Raw genomic sequence first — 19,648 nt, 5'->3', positions numbered from 1 at the left:
GTCCGGATCCCAGCGCCCGCGGTACTTACAGCGCTTCCCCGCCCGCTGCCGCCGGCGGCCTCCGCTCCAGCGCCCGGCCCGGCCCGGCACGCCCCAGCCTCGCTCCTCGGACGATGGAGCCACCAGCTTCTTCTGCACCGGCTCGAAGGGTTTTAGGCGCTTTTAAACTCTCACGCGTAGCCCATGTGACCAGGGAAGCCACTGGGAAGAAGCGCTGGGAACCAGCGAGCGGCCGAGCCCTCCACCCCCTAGCCAAGGGTTTTAGAAATGCTCCTTGCAGAACAACGCGCCCCCCACCCCCCCCTCCAGCGCTGGGCAGGGCGCACCCCCCCCACACACACACCCCCCAGCGCTGGGCAGGGCGGGCCCCCCACACCCCCCCACACACACCCCAGCGCTGGGCAGGGCGCGCCCCCCACACACACCCCCCAGCGCTGGGCAGGGCGCGCCCCCCTCCCCACACACCCCCCAGCGCTGGGCAGGGCGCACCCCCCACACACCCACCCAGCGCTGGGCAGGGCGGGCCCCCCACACACCCCCCAGCGCTGGGCAGGGCGGGCCCCCCACACCCCCCCCAGCGCTGGGCAGGGCGCGCCCCCCTCCCCACACACCCCCCAGCGCTGGGCAGGGCGCACCCCCCCACACACACACACACACCCCAGCGCTGGGCAGGGCGGGCCCCCCACACACCCCCCAGCGCTGGGCAGGGCGCGCCCCCCACACACACCCCACACACACACCCCCCAGCGCTGGGCAGGGCGCGCCCCCCTCCCCACACACCCCCCAGCGCTGGGCAGGGCGCACCCCCCACACACCCACCCAGCGCTGGGCAGGGCGCGCCCCCCTCCCCACACACCCCCCAGCGCTGGGCAGGGCGGGCCCCCCACACCCCCCCCAGCGCTGGGCAGGGCGCGCCCCCCACACACCCCCCAGCGCTGGGCAGGGCGCGCCCCCCTCCCCACACACACCCCCCAGCGCTGGGCAGGGCGGGCCCCCCACACACCCCCCAGCGCTGGGCAGGGCGCACCCCCCACACACACCCCAGCGCTGGGCAGGGCGCGCCCCCCTCCCCACACACCCCCCAGCGCTGGGCAGGGCGCGCCCCCCTCCCCACACACCCCCCAGCGCTGGACAGGGCGGGGCCCCCCCACACCCCCTCCAGCGCTGGGCAGGGCGCGCCCCCCCCCACACACCCCCTCCAGCGCTGGGCAGGGCGCGCCCCCCCCCACACACACCCCCCACACACCCCCTCCAGCGCTGGGCAGGGCGCACCCCCCCACACACACCCCCTCCAGCGCTGGGCAGGGCGCGCCCCCCCCACATACACACACCCCCACACTCCCAGCACAACACGAACACCCACAAACTCGGGCCCGGTACCAGCGCAGCCAGGCGTGAACAAGCGCCCACCCGCCGTCCTGCACACAACTGTCCCCAGCCCCACACGGACACACCCTCCCACCCCACACGGCTCCAGTGCGACCTGTCCCAGGCCCCCGGAGAAGAGGGGGCCAAGAGGGAAAGGGAGAAAAGCCAAGCCAGAGGGGGCCACCCTTTTAAAGGCTCTCCACACACACACACACACACACACACTCTTCTAGGGTGACCAGATGTCCCGATTTTATAGGGACTGTCCCCATATTCGGGGCTTTGTCTTATATAGGCACCTATTACCCCTGACCAGATTGTTCACACTTGCTATCTGGACACACACACAGCTGCCTCCCCTCCCCCCCCCACACCCAACGTCTACACACACCCAACGTCTACACACCTGAACCCAACTCTACACACACACACCCCCGACTCTCCATAAACCCACAACCACACCCAACTGTCCACACACCCACACCTACCCCCAACTCTCTCTCTACACACACACACCCCAACTCTCCACACCTGCACCCAACTCTCCACACCCCCAACTTCTCCATACACCCCCCCACACCCATATGCACCACTCTCTCCATATACACACACCCCTCTCTACACACACACACCGCTCTCCACACACAGACACACACTGCTCTCTACACACACACACACTGCTCTCTCCACACGCACACACTGCTCTCTCCACACGCACACACCCCTCTCCACACACACAGACACACACCGCTCTCTCCACACGCACACACACCCCTCTCCACACACACACACCCCTCCACACACACACGCACGCACCGCTCTCTCCACAAGCACACACCCCTCTCCACACACACAGACACACACCGCTCTCTCCACACGTACACACACCCCCTCCACACACACACACCCCTCTCCACACACACAGACACACACTGCTCTCTCCACACGTACACACACCCCTCTCCACACACAGACACACACCCCTCTCCACACACACAGACACACACCGCTCTCTCCACACGTACACACACCCCTCTCCACACACACAGACACACACCGCTCTCTCCACACGTACACACACCCCTCTCCACACACACAGACACACACCGCTCTCTCCACACGTACACACACCCCTCTCCACACACACAGACACACACCGCTCTCTCCACACGTACACACACCCCTCTCCACACACACACACCCCTCTCCACACACACACAGACACACACTGCTCTCTCCACACGTACACACACCCCTCTCCACACACACAGACACCCCCCCTCTCCACACACACAGACACACACTGCTCTCTCCACACGTACACACACCCCTCTCCACACACACAGACACACACTGCTCTCTCCACACGTACACACACCCCTCTCCACACACACAGACACCCCCCCTCTCCACACACACAGACACACACCGCTCTCTCCACAAGCACACGCACGCACCGCTCTCTCCACAAGCACACACCCCTCTCCACACACACACACCCCTCTCCACACACACACGCACGCACCACTCTCTCCACACACACACCCCCCTCTCCACACACACACACACACACACACACCGCTCTCTCCACACGCACACACCCCTCTCCACACACACACACCCCTCTCCACACACAGACACACACCGCTCTCTCCACACGCACACACCCCTCTCCACACACACACACACACACACACACACCGCTCAGCAGGTTCAAAAATCCCCCGGCGTCTTTGGGAAAGCAGCTCCCTCGGAAGCCTGGGCTGCAAAGCCACCTTCCTCCCTTTCTCCTTCCAGACAAAGCTGGCAAGCTGCTCGCCACGCAGGGGTGTCCTGTCCATTTACAAATCAATACCGACCTCCGGAGAACCCTGCATTAAACATGAGCCCTGGCTGAGCGAGATGCTGCTGTTCCCAGCGGGCGGCTGGGGGAGGCTCCTCCGGCCCCTCTCTTTAGGATGCTCCTTTGGGGGCAGAGTGCTCAGGACCGGGCTCGCTTTGGGGATTTAACAGAGGGAAGCTGCCGAGCAGGGGAGGTGCCGTTTCAGGCTGGCTCTGCCGAGAGGGGTGACACTCAGGGAGCCCCTGCCAGACTAGTGCCACTTGGCGACAAGTCCCACACACGCGTGCAAACACGTAGGCAGACACCACAGGCGTAGGTGCCCTCAGGCAAGGCCAGGCACAGGCAGGGCAAGGCAGGTGCAGGCAAGGCAAGGCGGGCGCAGACACATGCAGGAAAGGCAAAGCAAGGCAGCTGCAGGTGTGCACACGGGTAAAACAAGGCAAGGCACAGCAGCTGCAGGTATGCACAAGTGCATGGGGGCAAGGCAAGGCAAGGCACGGCACAGCAGCTGAGGAGTGCACAAGCATGCCCAGGGAAAGCCAGGCAAGGCACGGCAGCTGTCGGAGTGCACAAGCGTGTGCAAGCAACGCAAGGCAAGGCAGCTGCCGGAGTGCACAAGCGTGTGCAAGCAACGCAAGGCAAGGCAGCTGCCGGAGTGCACAAGCGTGTGCAAGGCAATGCAAGGCAGCTGCAGGAGTGCACAAGCGTGTGCAAGCAATGCAAGGCAAGGCAGCTCCAGGAGTGCACAAGCATGTGCAAGCAATGCAAGGCAAGGCAGCTCCAGGAGTGCACAAGCGTGTGCAAGCAACGCAAGGCAGCTGCAGGAGTGCACAAGCGTGTGCAAGGCAACGCAAGGCAAGGCAGTTGCCGGAGTGCACAAGCATGTGCAAGGCAACACAAGGCAAGGCAGCTGCTGGAGCGCACAAGCGTGTGCAAGGCAAGGCAGCTGCCGGAGTGCACAAGCATGTGCAAGGCAATGCAAGGCAAGGCAGCTGCCGGAGTGCACAAGCATGTGCAAGGCAACGCAAGGCAAGGCAGCTGCCGGAGTGCACAAGCGTGTGCAAGCAACGCAAGGCAAGGCAGCTGCAGGAGTGCACAAGTGCACGTGGGCAAAGCAAGGCAGGCGTAGGTGTGGACAGGCAAGGCAAAGCAGGCACACACGTAGGCAGAGGCGGATTAAGATTTATTGGGGCCCCGAGCACAAAGAACATTTGGGCCCCCCACACTCTGGGGGCCCAGGGGTGCCATGGCCCCCCACCATTTAAGAAGGGGTAGTAGCCTTGGGCAGGCGTGGAGCAGTGGTGGCAAGGTGATAATGTGATTAGCTTCCCCACCATGAAGCGCAGCCCCGGCTGGTGGTACCAGCCTCTTCAAGGAGTGGGGTTGAAATGGGCCTTAGCCCCGCCTTGCCATGGGGCCCCGCCCCTGCTCCTCCTCGCCCCCCAAGCCCCACCCCCTGGCCGGCCAGAAGCCAGAGCCAGGCTGTAGTAAGAGCCACCCAGGGAGCCTGCGCTGCTGTGGGGAGCCCCAGACCCTCTATCTGCCCTGGGCAGTGCCCCCCAGGGGTGGGGGATATGGGCCGATGGGGGCTCTCAGGCCTCTCAGCCCCCTGCCCAGGCTCTGGCTTCCTGCCAGTCGTGAAAGAGCTGGGACAGTTGCAGTTCTCAGCACACAGCCCCATTACTCAGGGAGTGCATGAGACAGAGGATTATACTTAAATATTCCTTTCAGCACATCCACAGTCTCATCATCCCCTTAGCATGGCTCATTTTGCCGCACAAAACCCAAATGTCCTTCCTCTTTTTCCTACAGTGAAAAAAAAAACCACTGATGAATTTCCACTTAGAGCAAATCCATACAAATCCATGAATTGGCTGTAGAGGGGAGGGGTTGGGGAGAGATTTTGTCGATGTTGCTAAAAGCCACTGGTCACTGGTCAGAAACAATGACATTTTGTCTGGAACCGAATTCCTGCATAACTTGTTTGTTAGTTATATAACAGTAATGAATACAAACAGATGCTGGTGTGTGATTTCTTTTAACATGGAGACACCGTTATAAACCCGTGTCCACACGGCCCTTGACAGGATGAGACTCAATCTAGTGGCAAGGAAAAAAAGACGATTGGAGACCGCCATCCTCCTGCAGCCTTCGTCCGCCTTCACAGCTGTTTGGAGAAATCCTCTCTTCGTCTGCCTGCTCTGGCGTTGAGGACTTGGGGGGGTCAGATCACTGTTCATCTGGAACCTCAGCTTCGACCTTGCCGATAATTATTATTTTTATGGTAGCACCTAGTGGCCCATTGTGCTAGGGGCTGTACACACACATAGCGAGAGACAATCCCTGTCCCAATGATCTTACAGTCAAAGACAGGAGACAGAAAGCTTGGTGGGAGGGGAAACTGAGGCACGGAGCAGCAAAGCCATTTGCCCAAGGTCACACAATAAGTCAGTAGCAGAGCTGGGACTAGAGCTCAGATCTCTGAGACCCAGGCCAGCACCCTCGCCACCGGGCCATGCTGCAGATAAAGTGCGTGCTTCCAGGCTGAAATATTCACAAAATGAAAAAGTGAAGTGCCGTTTGGCAGCAGCCTCGTGCGCAAAGTGAGGCTCAGTTGTCACAGATACTGATCAGTGCCATAGAAACAACCAAAGCGACAAAAGGAAAAGATCTGAGCCTGGCAGGAAGCATTCCGAAACCACGGTGACACGAGCCATGGGAGTGGGCGACTTAGACAGGAAGAGACAGCAGGAGACGCAGGGCTGCTGGGTGGGCATGGGCAGAGGGTTTCGCTGGGAAGAGAACTGAGGAACAATAGGTTTCTTAGTGCATTTCAGGCTGCTGAGAAGTGCCAGGCCGACAGCCCTAGATACGGAAGTGCTCAGTTATTCACCAAGCGGCAGGGCAAGCTTTGTCCACACACTGATTCACCCTGGCCACCCCAGAGGACGCTGGTCTCCACAGTCCAGCCTTAAGTCCTTTGCCCCCCAGCTGAGGGTACCTGGGTCACGGAGTGCTAGCAGGGCTGAGCAGTTGGTGTCAACATGATGAACAATCATCAGAAAGTCTCGCTCGCCCATCGGGACCCCAACTGGTGTAAACTGGCTGTGATGCCATTGCAGTCCATGGGCCCGATCCCCCTCTGGTGTAATTAGCATTGTGTTCAGTTCTACAAGCATTGAAGTCCCCTCTATTCGACACTGCTGAGGCCTCCTCTGGAGTAGTGTGTCCAGTTGTGGGCCCCGCGCTACAAGAAGGATGTGGAGAAATTGGAGAGAGTCCAGCAAAGGGCAACAAAAATGATGAGGGGACTGGAACACATGAGTTATGAGGAGAGGCTGAGGGAACTGGGATTGTTTAGTCTGCGGAAGAGAAGAATGAGGGGGGATTTGATAGCTGCTTTCAACTACCTGAGAGGTGGTTCCAGAGAGGATGGTTCTAGACTATTCTCAGTGGTGGAAGAGGACAGAACAAGGAGTAATGGTCTCAAGTTGCAGTGGGGGAGGTTTAGGTTGGATATTAGGAAAAACTTTTCCACTAGGAGGGTGGTGAAACACTGGAATGCGTTGCCTAGGGAGGTGGTGGAATCTCCTTCCTTAGAAGTTTTTAAGGTCAGGCTTGACACAGCCCTGGCTGGGATGATTTAATTGGGGATGGGTCCTGCTTTGAGCAGGGGGTTGGACTAGATGACCTACTGAGGTCCCTTCCAACTCTGATATTCTATGATTCTATGAAGTCCATGAAGCCAAATTTACATCAGCTGAGAATCTTGCCAATATCTTTCCAAACCAGTAATTCCATATCTTGTGGCAAACATCTGACTGCATCATCCAGCGGTTAGACAACTATCCTGCCAGCTGGGGCAGTGATTGGTGGGGAGTCATTTATTCAAAGGAAAACACCAATGTTCCTGGGGTAAATTATCTGGATGGAAAACTCCAGTTAGTTCTTGCACTTCAGCATCCCGGCTAAATGGGACAAACTTCAGCCCCTCTGGTTTGCGGCTGGGGTAGATGCAATTCCCTAACTCACGCCTGAGACATCGACAGAAATATCCCCTTCCAGGAGGGCATCTCGCTGCTACGAGGAAGGAGCAGAGTGGATGGGGGCCCTGGGGAAAGCTTCCCTGCAGCGCTTCAGGTGAACAGCAACATAGAAAATTGGGCTTAGATCCTTGTTTCCATCTTATGCACAAAAGAGATTCTTTCAGGGGGAAATAAACAGTGGCCAGGAAAAATACAGAGAATGCAAAGAAAGAGCTGACCTGATATATTACATACCAGCAAGAAAGAATTATCAGGCAAGAAGCAACAGAACACAGGAGCCAAGAAACCAGCCAGTTATTTACCAACCAGACCGGCTCACATTCTCAGAGAAAGTTCCATGCAGGAAACAAGAGGGAGAGAGAGAGAAAGGCAGATCATAAAGAGACTGCAAGAAAAGGAACTCCACAGCCTGCCGCTACTTGTGGATTGATTAAAATTCCTCAGCAGTCATGGCTTGAGAGATTATTTTATGTGCCGCTTCACCTCATCCTCATTAGGTTCCCCAGACTTCTCGCTGTGGGTTTCACTGTGTGAAACAGCTGTAGCTATCTTTGTGCGTGCAGGTACGCGTGCATTCTCCGTGGGTCCGCACACGCCTTCTCCATGTTCGTGTGTGTGAACAGAGGCATATGACTTCCTTGTTTCAGTGTGCAAACTGAACCATGTTTATGCAGAGTGGGTGTCTGTCCGCATCCCCACAACGTGTGACTCAGTGAGCGTGTGGGGTAGACACAAGGCTCCATGCATGAACCCATCCTTCTATCAGCAACAGCACTGACTCAGACTGTTGAATCCAGAGGCTGGGAAAAGCAGGCTTCAGAGACCACGGCGCAGCACCCCCAGCCATGATGAGCATAAACCTACTGGCAAGCAAACATTTTTATTGGAGCGTTTATGGTCCCTGTGTCTGGCCTGGAAGCAGCCCGGCAGCCTGCACACCAGTTTGTGGTCCCCCCGGATCCTTCTGCATCGCAAGCACTTTGCCTATAAAAGACATCTGCCTCGGGCTGTGCGTTTGGCCCTTTGGGAGAAGGAGGTGAGACACGAGTGCTCTGCCCCTGGCAGAAGCCGCTTGCCTCGCCCACACACACAGAGACGTCGCTCCCCGGCAGCTGGCAGCCTGCCCTGCGGCCTTTGCGGGGAAGTGTGCATGAGGAACTGCAAGTCAAATCCCTGGCCACTTCAGATACATCCTCTTGTGCACCAAGAGAAGACGGCTTGCCCAGTGGTTAGAGTGCTAACCTGCTGCCTGGGAGCCCAGGGCTCAATCCCCTGCTCTCCCACAGACTCCCTGGGTGACCTAGGGCAAGGCACTGAGTGTGTCTCTGCGTCAGTTTTCCATCTGTACAATGGGGCTAACAGCACTGCCCTGCCTCACAGGCCTGGGAGCTGCCGCACCCCCTGGCTTGAAGTGGTTTCCGTTATATACAGGGTTCACAGTTTGGTTCGATGGCTCACTATACAAATTGCTCCAGCATCCCTGCTCACAAGCGTGTTGTGAGGATGAAGACATGAAAAGACTGTGAAGCGCTCAGATACTATGGTGATAAATACCCAAGACTGATTTTTTTTTTTTTGAAAGAACTCTGCTCGGAGGAAAAACAACCCCAACAATCAGACAGACAGACATGCAGGCAATCAGAGGGAGGGAGCTGGGCTGAGACTGAGGAGTTAACAGCAGGAACATAATGCCCTACATTTTCTACCTGAGATTGGACTTGCTTTCAGCTCCCATTCTGTAATAACCCCTCCCCGAATCCCTTTCCCCAGGCAATGAGCCTGGTGCTCACCCAGTGATGACAAGCAAACCCAGGCCTATGCTTCTCTGAATAGCACCCCCACCCCCTTTTCTCCAAGCCGTCGAGTTGGTTTAGGGGTTTGGATGTATCTGAAAGCAAACAGCAAAGATGCCATTTGAACATTTTGCTGGAGATGGGCCAGCTCTGAGAATTGTTTTGGGGCAGGTCTCTGGCCTGTGTTCTACGAGGCAATAGATGAGATGATCACAGTGGTCCCATCTGGCCTTGGAATCTATGAAGATGGTAGGAAAAATTTCCATGAACATTTTCACAGTTGGGTTTTTTTGGTCAAAATTTTGGACACTGGACCACCAGCCCTAGCAGGGTTAAACACTAAAGGACCTGCTTGTCATCTCCTTTATAGGGTCTGTCTACACTGCAATGAAAAACCCGTGACTGGTGCTTGCCAGCTGACTCAGGCTCGTGGGACTTGGGCTAAGGGGCTGTTTAATTGCAATGGGGACATTTGGAATCGGGCTTGGACCCCAGTTCTAGGACTCTGCAAGGTGGGAGGTAGAGCCCTTCTCCGGACTGTTTTTAACCCTGTTCTCACCCGCTCCTGCTATTATGGCCGCGGATCCTGCAGGCCCCGCAGGATCCCAGTCCCACTGCAGGGCTCTACACTGGTCCCATGCAGGGCTCCAGCGGGAGGGCCCCAGAGATCAGGCTCCAGCCCTGCAGAAATGAAACAGCCCTGCAACCAGACACCCCCGAGCCTGAGTTGGCTGGCATGGGCCAGCAGCCGTGGGTGTCTAGTTGCAGCCTAGACATATCCAGTGTGTGGTGTAGGAGACACCCATCCAACTCCCTGGAGTCATGCTGGTGTGAAGAGGAGAATCAAGCCATGGTCTTGGGCACGATCATTTAAAAAACTACATTCCCCCAGGAGTTTAATTCTAGTGCTCAAATTTAGGAGGAGGGGGTGAATATTAACACCTCCTTCCCCCAAAAGGATGTATACTCTCCCAAATCACACACTCTCTCTCTCTCTCCCTCCTTGTGGAATTGCTAAGCTGCTTATCACCTCCCTGGTGTCTAAGCACCATGGGGAGAAACCATGAGCAGAGAGAGAGAGAGAGTGTGTGGTTCTGTCTCAGGTGCACACTCTGAAAAGTGATGGGATGCTCTAGCTGTATTTATTTTAACCGTCACACTTTCTCCAACTTCTTGTTTCCTTTCTTTCCTGGCCAGAGAGAGACAGATGCGCGCTGCCCCCTACCCGCCCTGTGAGTTCTGGTTCGAGCCAGCAGTTCGGCCTCTTCCCGAGCTGGCCGGGGATCTAAATACCCTTCTCTTTCAGAGCCTGGATCCCCCCAACAGACCAACTCGTGCAGCACGTAGGGCAATGTGGCCCTTTGCTTCGGCCTCAGGGCCAGGCTGTCCCAGGGGATTGGAGCTATCGGGATTTTCCCCCAAAAAGGCGTTTAGTCAAAAAGCAGCCGTTTTCCCACGCACAAAATGTCTGGGAAACATTATCGCTGTTACTCGGCATTTTTATTTTGCCAAATTTGTTTTCAAAATTTTTCATTTTGACCCAGAAAGAGCATTTTCGTGTGTGTGTGTGTGTGTGGAAAGGCTTTCGAGATTTTGATTAAAAGATACGATGGGAAGTGTAGTGAGAAATGGGCCCATTTCAAACTCGCTGAGATGGAAACACCTTGGAACTGTCAACATTTTTTCAGGAAATTGTCTTCCCGTGTCCCAGCCAACTGCCCTGAGTGTTTCTGCCAATGTCAACTCCATGGTGCTAAACCGCTACCAATGTCCCCCGTCTAGACAGGCCCCGCTCCCGCCCCTGCACCAGCCCCCCTCTACCAGTCTTAGTGGGCTGCAGTGTTCCCTTTCCCCCCTGTTTATTTGATGCATTGTTTTATTCATTCGCTCCAGCTTCCTGTTCACACAGCATTTGTTAAAACCTCCATGAAGGCCTGATCAAAAGCTCAGTGAAAGGACCCGTCACTCTAAACTCGGTATTGCTCAGAGAGTGGGCTTTACAGGGCAGGGACTGTGGGTACCTCTGTTCCCCAGCACCCTCAATTCTCCCTTCTCTGCTCCTGGATATTCTTGTTATCCACGGCTCCTTTGCCATCTTCCTGCTCTTACTCCTTCCCCCCTTGTCCTCTTCCATTCCTTTCTTCCATGTTGCTTTCCTTATCCCTCCCCCCGCCCCCTTGATTCAGCACCTCTCTTTGGGTCCATCGCCACAAGGTCTCTGCATCTCTCCCTCCTCTCAGGCCCAGAGCTGGGACCAGCACCAAAAGACTGATGTCCATGCTGTTTCATAGATTAGTAGATTTCAAGGCCAGAAGGGACCACTGTGATTATCTTGTCTGACTTCCTGTAGAACACAGGCCAGAGACCTGCCCTCAAACAATTCCTAGGGCAGATCTTTTAGAAAAAGAGTCACTCTTGATTTAATTATTGTCAGCGATGAAGAATCCACCACAACCCTTACTGCCTTCCCCGGGCTCCTCAGTTCTGCTGGCTGAAGACAGCCCTAAAGTCGCAGGGGCCAAGGAGCAAAGCAGCAACAAAATATTCAGAGTAAATGGTGGAACTCCTCTGAATTCAAAGGGCTTTCCATGAAGCTCAAATTCTTCAGGGGAAAAGGGCCCTGTCCTTCCATGAACATAGTCCAGCGGCTATGGCAAGAGCCCAGCAGCTCGTAAAATCACCAAGAAGGGCTCGGAATTGAACTGGGTGAGACATGGTTTTCCCTGGCCGGAGAGAATTTTTGAGATTTCATCAATAGTTTCCCCTGAAATCTCAAATTTTCTCGAACCAAAAATCAGAAAAAATAATTAGACTGAGTCAATTGGACCATTTCGTTTCGATAATTCGGAACTGTTTTCTTTTGATTGTTACCTTTGATAATGTTTTATACTATAAAGTAACGTACATTTCAACCCTGAACATTCTGTTTCCAAGTGAGACAACAGAACGTTTCCACTTAGAAAAGGAGCAAGGTTTCCCTTTCGATGACACTTTTTCATTCCGAAAATGTTGGAACTGGACATTTTGACCATTTCAAAACTTTGTTCAAGATCTTTTCGCAGTGGGAAATTGCCAGGCGTGACCCTTCCCCATGGTTTTTGTTTCAATGAATTAGGATTTTCCGACAAAATCCTTTTTGCTGAAAAATTCCCAGCCAGCTCTGAGTCTTTTGCCACCTCCCTAAGCAGGCTTCCCATTTATTTTTGATATGAGAACCATGAGGTTTCTTCCCACTTGGAGATGATTCATGTCACCTGTTCTGGGACCACATGGTTCTGGGCTAGCTGCTGTAAGGTACTCACCACCATGAAACCTAAACACCGATATATTGGCCTGTAGAAAATTAACTTGGAATTTGCCAAGATGACACCAGAGCTGTGCAAAATATTCACAGTGAAACATAAAACCTTCATGATTCCAGATTTTTAGCCATGCATTCCTGAAAGGTAGTGAAAACCCTATGATATCTTGTGGAAAAGTCTATGAAATGTAGCTTTTCGCTAGTTTTTCCACTCGGAAAGAGGGATCAGTGTTAAAAATGATCTCAAAAATCTGTAAATTTCATTCAGCTAAAGATCCAACCTCACATGAAAACATGAGAAAACTAAAGTCTTCCCCCTGTCACTTTGATGCAAAAAAGAGGCCATCCTGACAAAACCCGGAACCAACTTGGCAAAAAACTTAGAGCTGGGTGAAATTTTCCAAATGTTGATCCTTTGACATGTTTCAGAGTAACAGCTGTGTTAGTCTGTATTTGCAAAAAGAAAAAGGAGGACTTGTGGCACCTTAGAGACTAACCAATTTATTTGAGCATAAGCTTTAGTGAGCTACAGCTCACATCATCGGATGCATACTGTGGAAAATACAGAAGACGTTTTTATAAACACAAACCATGAAAAAAATGGGTGATTATCACTACAAAAGGTTTTCTCTCCCCCCCGCACCCCACTCTCCTGCTGGTAATAGCATATGTAAAGTGATCACTCTCCTTACAATGTGTATGATAATCAAGGTGGGCCATTTCCAGCACAAATCCAGGTTTTCTCCCCCCCACCCCCAAACAAACAAAACAAAAACAAAAACCCCACTCTCCTGTTGGTAATAGCTTTGACATTGAGATTTCAACAGGAAAAACAATTCTTAATTCACTATATCTATAGGACTTCTTGATTAATCCTAGCAAAAAATCTTACAAAACAGAGACATTTCTGGGTTGCAAACCGATCCCCAACAAAACTGGGATTTTTAAATGACTTTTACTTATTGTGTGCACAAAGCGTCACGCAAAAGTTGTGACAGTTTTTCCGCACGGCTGAGCCTGCAGGTTGTGGCAGAAGCATTTTGTGCGCCTGGAAGGGGGGTACACAACTGCATAACAACCAGTGCCATGCGGAGACAGCAATAGGTGAGCTCCCTATGACAGGGAAAGACTTTTGAAACCAATCCCTCTTGCACTGTGTAGGCACCGTGCTGCTATTTCCGAGTGCGTGCCACACAGACACACGGCGGTTAGAGGGATGTTTTGTCTGGCATAAAGAGACTATTACAGAACAGCGAAGATGCAGCTTTCAAAAGCAGCTGAGGACTATTGCTCCAGTGGTGTCTCATGGGAGGAAAATAAATAAAATCAAAAGACCTTTTACCTCATTGATTTCTGACACTCCTTCTCAGCGCCTCTGGAATGATTCTCCTTGCCTGCAGTGCCACCTCCTGGCAGGGCCTGCTTGGGGATGGATTAGATTTGGTCTGGATTTAGGTCGAGCGGTGGTGGTGAGATTTGGAAGGGAACAGGCAGTCTGTCCTGCCAGCGTCTGTCGTACCAGCAGGCTGGGGAGTGGGATGGGTGTGGGGGGCGCTGACTCAGCAGAAGAGCTTCAGAAAGATACACTCAGGGGGAGAAAAAAAAATCAATCCTATGGAGTCATTTTCTCCATTAGAAAAGCAGGTGTCTCTGTTCCCAAGGAAAGGGTGCAAGAAACAGCCACAAAAAATTACCTTCCTCCTGGAGCTGCAGGATGTGGGAGATCCTTATTATTTTATCTGTGGGGGTGGCCAGATACTATAGCAAGAGGCTCATATAGCCACCTACAGAAAGGCAGCATGGTCCACTGCAGTGGATTGGCAATTAGGACATCCGGGGTCTACTCCTGGTTTTGCCACTGTCCTGCTGTGTGACATTAGTCATGTCACTCCCTCTGCCCGTGACTCAGTCCCCCCGCCCCCATTCATTGTCTGACCTGGTTATTCAGACTGTTGTAAGCTCTTTGGGGCAGGGACTGTCTCTTACTAGGTGTCTGATGGGCGCTTCTAAGTGCTACCAAATAATAAGGGACAGGGAGGCAGCAAAGCTGAGCAGCGGGTTTTCACAGCTGTCAAAATGAACCCACCTGTGACTTCCACTCCACCCGGCAAAGCCACACTTAGGAGCAAGCATTTTGGGTCTGTGCCTTCGTACTGGAGTCTAAAATAGTTCCGAGCTGGTGGATAAAGAAGAGAGACGTCCGTTTCTGGGGCTGATCCCTTACACCAGTGTGAAATCCAGCTTGAGAAGCTGCCACTGGGACATTCAGGCTGGCAAAGGTAGGGTGACTCGGTCTTACCTGTGCTCTTTTTTTTTATTGCTGCTCGTGTTCTCGGAGCGTCGAGAGGAAGATCCAGGCCCTGTTGTGCTAGGCATTTGTGAGAGACAGTCCCTGCTTTGCCCCAGCCATCTAAATAGACAAGGTAGACAAAAGGTGGGAGGGGAAACGGTGGTTCAGAGAGGGAAAGTGACTTGACCAAGCTCATAGAGCAGGGCAGTGGCAGAGCCAGGAATAGAACTCTCCTGAGTCTCAGCCGCTAGGCTGTGTTTCCTCTGCTGTCGGATTTTCCTCAGGCCAAACTCCTCGGCCCTTCACTCCAAAGGTTTGGGGTGTGTTTGGCTCTGATCGTCGCTGCGTTGAATTGTTGGGCATGCATCATTTTCCTCTGTTTCCCGTGAGCGCTTCCCGTTGGCCGTGCAGCCCCCAGCTCAGGGAGGGGAGCACTCAACCATTTGGGACTGGACATCCATTCTTCCATCTCGGGACTTCACCGTATGCTCCCAGCATTCATCCATTGACCCTCTGGCCTCCACCTTCCACCCAGAATCGTGAATCCCTCTCCCAGCCCCAGGCAATCCGAGACTCATGTAGGTGGAGCCGCTTGCCTATGGCCACATGACGGGTCACGGGCAGAGCTCAGAATAGAACCCAGGAGTCCTGGCGGTGACAGAGAGAAGACATCCTTCCCCCAGAGGCTGATGGGTCTTGGCCTTGCTCCCAGATAGAACTAACTGGCCCCTTGTTGAGCCTCAAAGCTCATGATATGAACAAACGGTCCATGAATCACCTCTGAACACTTAGGACAGACCCCTCCAGGGCAGGGTAGACCCACCTAAAGGAAGTTTGTTCTGCTTTAATTCCAGCCTCAAACAGATTCTCCTCTGACTTACACTAGTTTTTATGCCACCGGGATGCTACTGACGTCAACGCAGTTCTTCCTGATTTAGGCCCGGATTCAGCAAAGAACTTTAGCATGTTCTTAGCAGGGCAGAGTAGTGTTCTGAGGTGGTAATGGAGAATCCCCATCCTAGGTGGACGGCTGGTGTCTTTTGCTCACATGCTCAGGGTCCAACTAATCTCCAGATTTGGGGTCAGGAAGGAATTTTCAGATTGGCAGGGACCTTGGATTTTTTTTCATCTTCCTCTCCAGGATGGTGCATGGATCGCCTGCCGGGGTTATCTGGGTGTGTCTCACCTAATCTGTTCCCTGCCATTGCAGGGGCATTGGTCTTTCCTGTTTTGTCCGTGGCACGTTGTTTAGTCTCCTGAGGTTTGAAATGCTTTAGTCCAGCTAAAGTCTCTGGGCTTAATATAGGAGTATTGGGTGAAATGCAATGGCCTGTGGTTTACAGAAGGTCAGAGTGGATGATCTGATGGTTCCTTCTGGCCTTAAACTCTATGAAACTTTACATATGTGCTTCAACTCCATCCATTTCAGTGGGACTTCAGTCCATGCTGAAATGTGTTGCTCAACAGGGATGGACAGAAGCACAAATGTTTTCTTGGGTCTTCAGCACTGATGTAAATGATTCAGAGCCAGGCCCCTCCATCCTCCAGGAACTCCAACCTCCACCAGCAACCTCCTCGATGGCTCAGGCAAATACCCACGTGAACCTGAAAGCTGGAGAGGTCACGAACACATTTTAATTTGTGCTTCGGGGTTGGCCAATCGCGTCTGACGAGCCGATACTCAGCTGCAGCTCTGCAACACACATGGCAGCCGTCTGGCACAAAGGTCTCAGGTGGCCGCAGGGCAATCCAAAGCAATGGAACAGGGGAAAGAACGCATGGACAAAAGGGGCAGTAAGAAAGACTTCCTACAGAAATCTGAGTTTCCAGGATGTTTTACGCTTGGTCAATAGAAAGGTATTAAGACATGCCCCTGCTCTTGCTACCAGACTATTCTGGTTGGTTGAGAGTTGCAATTCTGACAACCATTTGTTGTTATCACCCGTTATTTCTCCTTTATATTGGGGTAGCTCCTAAATGAGCCAACTGAGCTCAGTGCCCGACTGTGGTCGGTGACGTCCATATGACTGTCCCTGAAGCGAAGAGCGAACAAGATAACTAGGAAAGGCAGCCAAAAGGAAGTCTCATTGAGGCCGGGAGCGATGAAGTGGCTGCTCACGGGTGCACAGGTTGTCTATGGAAGGGTTGGTAAATGAACCCACATCTCCTGAATGCCAGTCCAGGGCCTTCATCCCAAGGCCATCCTCTCTCACCAGGTTTACACCTGTGGTGCTGAAGAAGGGACACCAGGCCAGCAGTTCTAGAGAACAATGAACCTCCCATCTGCCCTGGAATGACGCCAACATGCAGGGTCAGTAATTCAGTCCTCGGCCTCTCTGCTCTGACTGCCACCAAGGGAACCAACTGATGCCAAGGAAACTTTCCTGCTAGGGAGTGGACTGAAATCACCCAGCATGAACTCAGAGACTTATAGGAAGAAGGTGCCACATCCACTGGCCAGCGCCTGGGCCATAAGGTCCCTTAGCATATGTCTACACTGGCCCAGGTCAGCTGAATTGGTCTGTGGGGCTATGAAATTGCAGAGTAGACGTTTGGGCTCAGGCTGGAGCCCGGGCTCTGAAACCCCACAAGGGGGAGGGTCCCAGAGCCCAGGCTCCAGCCTGAAGCTCAATATCTACACTGCCTATTATAGCCCTTCAGCGCGGGCCTCGCGAGTCCAAATCAGCTGACCTGGGCCAGCTGTGGGTCTTTTATCACAGTGTAGACGTAACCCTAATGTCATGAGTTACGGTGCTCCACCATCCCCACGCTGCCACAGCTGTCCGTGTGTCCAACTCTTTCCCCTAGGGCCTTGCTGTCACAGCCTAATGTTTCCTCGGGGTTGTCTTAATCCTCCTTTTCCACTGGGGGAGGGGAAGGAAGAGGGAAGGAAAAAAGGGAGCAGGACAAAACCAAATTGTTTCAGTTGTGATGTGAATCAAAATGAACGTTTCTCCCTTCCAAATAATTTTGTTGGAAAAAAAAATCATAAGATTTTGGGAAAGCTTTTGAAACAAATCAATAATTTTTTGTTCCGAATTCTCTTTTATCCACCAGCTTTGTCCTCCCCATCAGGAATGTCTTCCTGATAATTCAGCTGGAATTTTCCCTGGCTCAACTGTATCCCAGCATGCTCCAAGATACATCCCTTTGCACAAAACCGAAGAACTCCTCCCTCTTTTCCACATAGCCTCTTTATTGTTCCTGCAGCCTGTCCCCGTGCATCCTCTCCTTTCAACCATCAGTAAGCCAAGCTGCACAAATTGAGCTTCTTTTAGTTTTTCCATGCAAAGTCATAGAATCCTAGAAGATCAGGGTTGGATGGGACCTCAGGAGGTCAGCTAGTCCCACCCCCTGCTCAAAGCAGGACCAATCCCAACTAAATCATCTGGTCAACTACGTCAATCCTCTCCATCTCTCAGAGTGCCCTACAGTTTCTAGTAACATAGCGCCCTGAAATAAGCACAACCTAGCTAGCTGTTTCTCTGTGGCACAACCAGTGAGCCTCCTCAGCTGTTAACCAGGGAGTTGGTGGGTTGAGCCCAGCCAGGAACACATCTGGCTTTAAATTGAGACTAGCTGAGGGGTGTGGTGGAGGCATCATGCCTTGAGGTCTTTCCGCCAAGACTGAATTTCTCTTGCACTGCCGCAGCTCAGACAGAGGTGGGAGGGATCTCGGGTCTGTGCCATGTAGGAGGTCAAACTAGATGATTAGAATTGTCCCATCATGGCCTTAACATTTACGAACGATATTTAAAGGTTGGGGAGCTTGGCTTTGGTCAGTAGGTTTAGAAGAAAAGGCTTTTGTAACTCGAGTGCCATCCTCTCATTAAACCCAAATTCGGCTTCTAGACAAGTCCACCACCCTCCTGCCACCCTGATGCTGTCACCTCAGGGCAGAGACCTCCCCTTGCAGACCAGTCCAGTAGGTGACACCACTAGAGCTGGTCAGAGCGTTTGAAGTGTAGGTAACCCACACACCTCCTGGGTGTGGTGTTCTGTCCCATCTAGTGACACCGAGACCAGTGAGAGAGAGATTAATGAGTCTGCTCTACAGCCTTAGCTAACAGCCGTATGGCTTTAAGCTTATTCAGTAGAGGCTCCTGCATTTAGCTCCAGAGGTCCCAGGTTCGATGCCGACGACCGGGGTCTATCGGTGTTACATGTAGACAAGCCCTGAGACACCAGAGGCCCAGGAGAAGGCAGAGTTTCCCCTGGCAATGCGGGGCTGGAGGAGGAGTGGGGGCACAGGGCATATACAGATGAGATAGTTAACAGAATCAGGGAGTGATGGGGATACCTATTGTGTGTCTCTGTTCATTTTGTACCTGTCAGCCAGATCATGTGATAAAGGACCCATTGGAAACAGTCTGAGGTCCTAGCATAGATAATATTAACATTAAAGGTTGGGATAAAGGGATTAAGAATAAGACTTGACAGACAGCAGCTCAGAGCCAAACCAGAGCCTCTCCCACAGCTCAAACTTATCTCAGCCCCAAGTTGCTCTTTGTAAACTGGCATAAGAATGTGTCTCTCTCAGCAGATGCGGTCGCAAACTGTGACACGGAGCAGCAAACACACAGCGGGGGACTATGAAGTTATTATTTCAATTAATTGTGTACATAGCTAAACGAATGCAAAATAGAGACTTAGCACCAATTATTCAAGTCAGCCTATTCTAGCCACATGCAGCCGCTTTGATGGCAGTTGCAGAGCGAAGGCGGTACCCACTCAGCCCAGCCGGCACCTTCCCTGCAACTCCATAAGCAGGCCCCTTGGATGTCAGTGCGGATGTTGCAGGCATTTCCATCATGCAATTCAGAAGAACACACAGCATGGCCCTGCTCACGTATTTCAATGGGAGTGAGGTGCCTAAAGAGTGACTTTAAAAATCTGACCTGTAGGCCCTGATTCCACAAATACTTACACATGTGCTTAACTCTACTCCTGGGTGTAGGTCCATGGAGTACATGGGGACTAGTCACATACATGAAGTTGTTTACGTGC

General features: G+C 53.0%; 1 protein-coding gene across 4 annotated transcripts in view; it reads right to left on the bottom strand.

Moving 5' to 3' along the window:
• Positions 1-186, bottom strand: part of CNTFR (ciliary neurotrophic factor receptor) — a gene marked incomplete at its 3' end in the record, with an annotated part of 459,556 nt that extends 459,370 nt beyond the window's left edge. For 2 of the 4 annotated variants that reach the window (XM_084629637.1, XM_084629638.1), the window contains exon 1: positions 30-186. The remainder of the gene's footprint in view (positions 1-29) is intronic. The other 2 variants (XM_084629636.1, XM_084629635.1) reach the window with 1 other exon arrangement.
• Between the last annotated feature and the right edge of the window lie 19,462 nt (positions 187-19,648).

Source organism: Lepidochelys olivacea (genome assembly GCF_965140295.1).
Source record: "Lepidochelys olivacea isolate rLepOli2 genome assembly, chromosome: 5".
NCBI classification, from domain to species: Eukaryota; Metazoa; Chordata; order Testudines; family Cheloniidae; genus Lepidochelys; species Lepidochelys olivacea.
The sequence above is the reverse complement of the archived record's forward strand: the minus strand, read 5'-3'. Positions and strand labels throughout refer to the sequence as shown.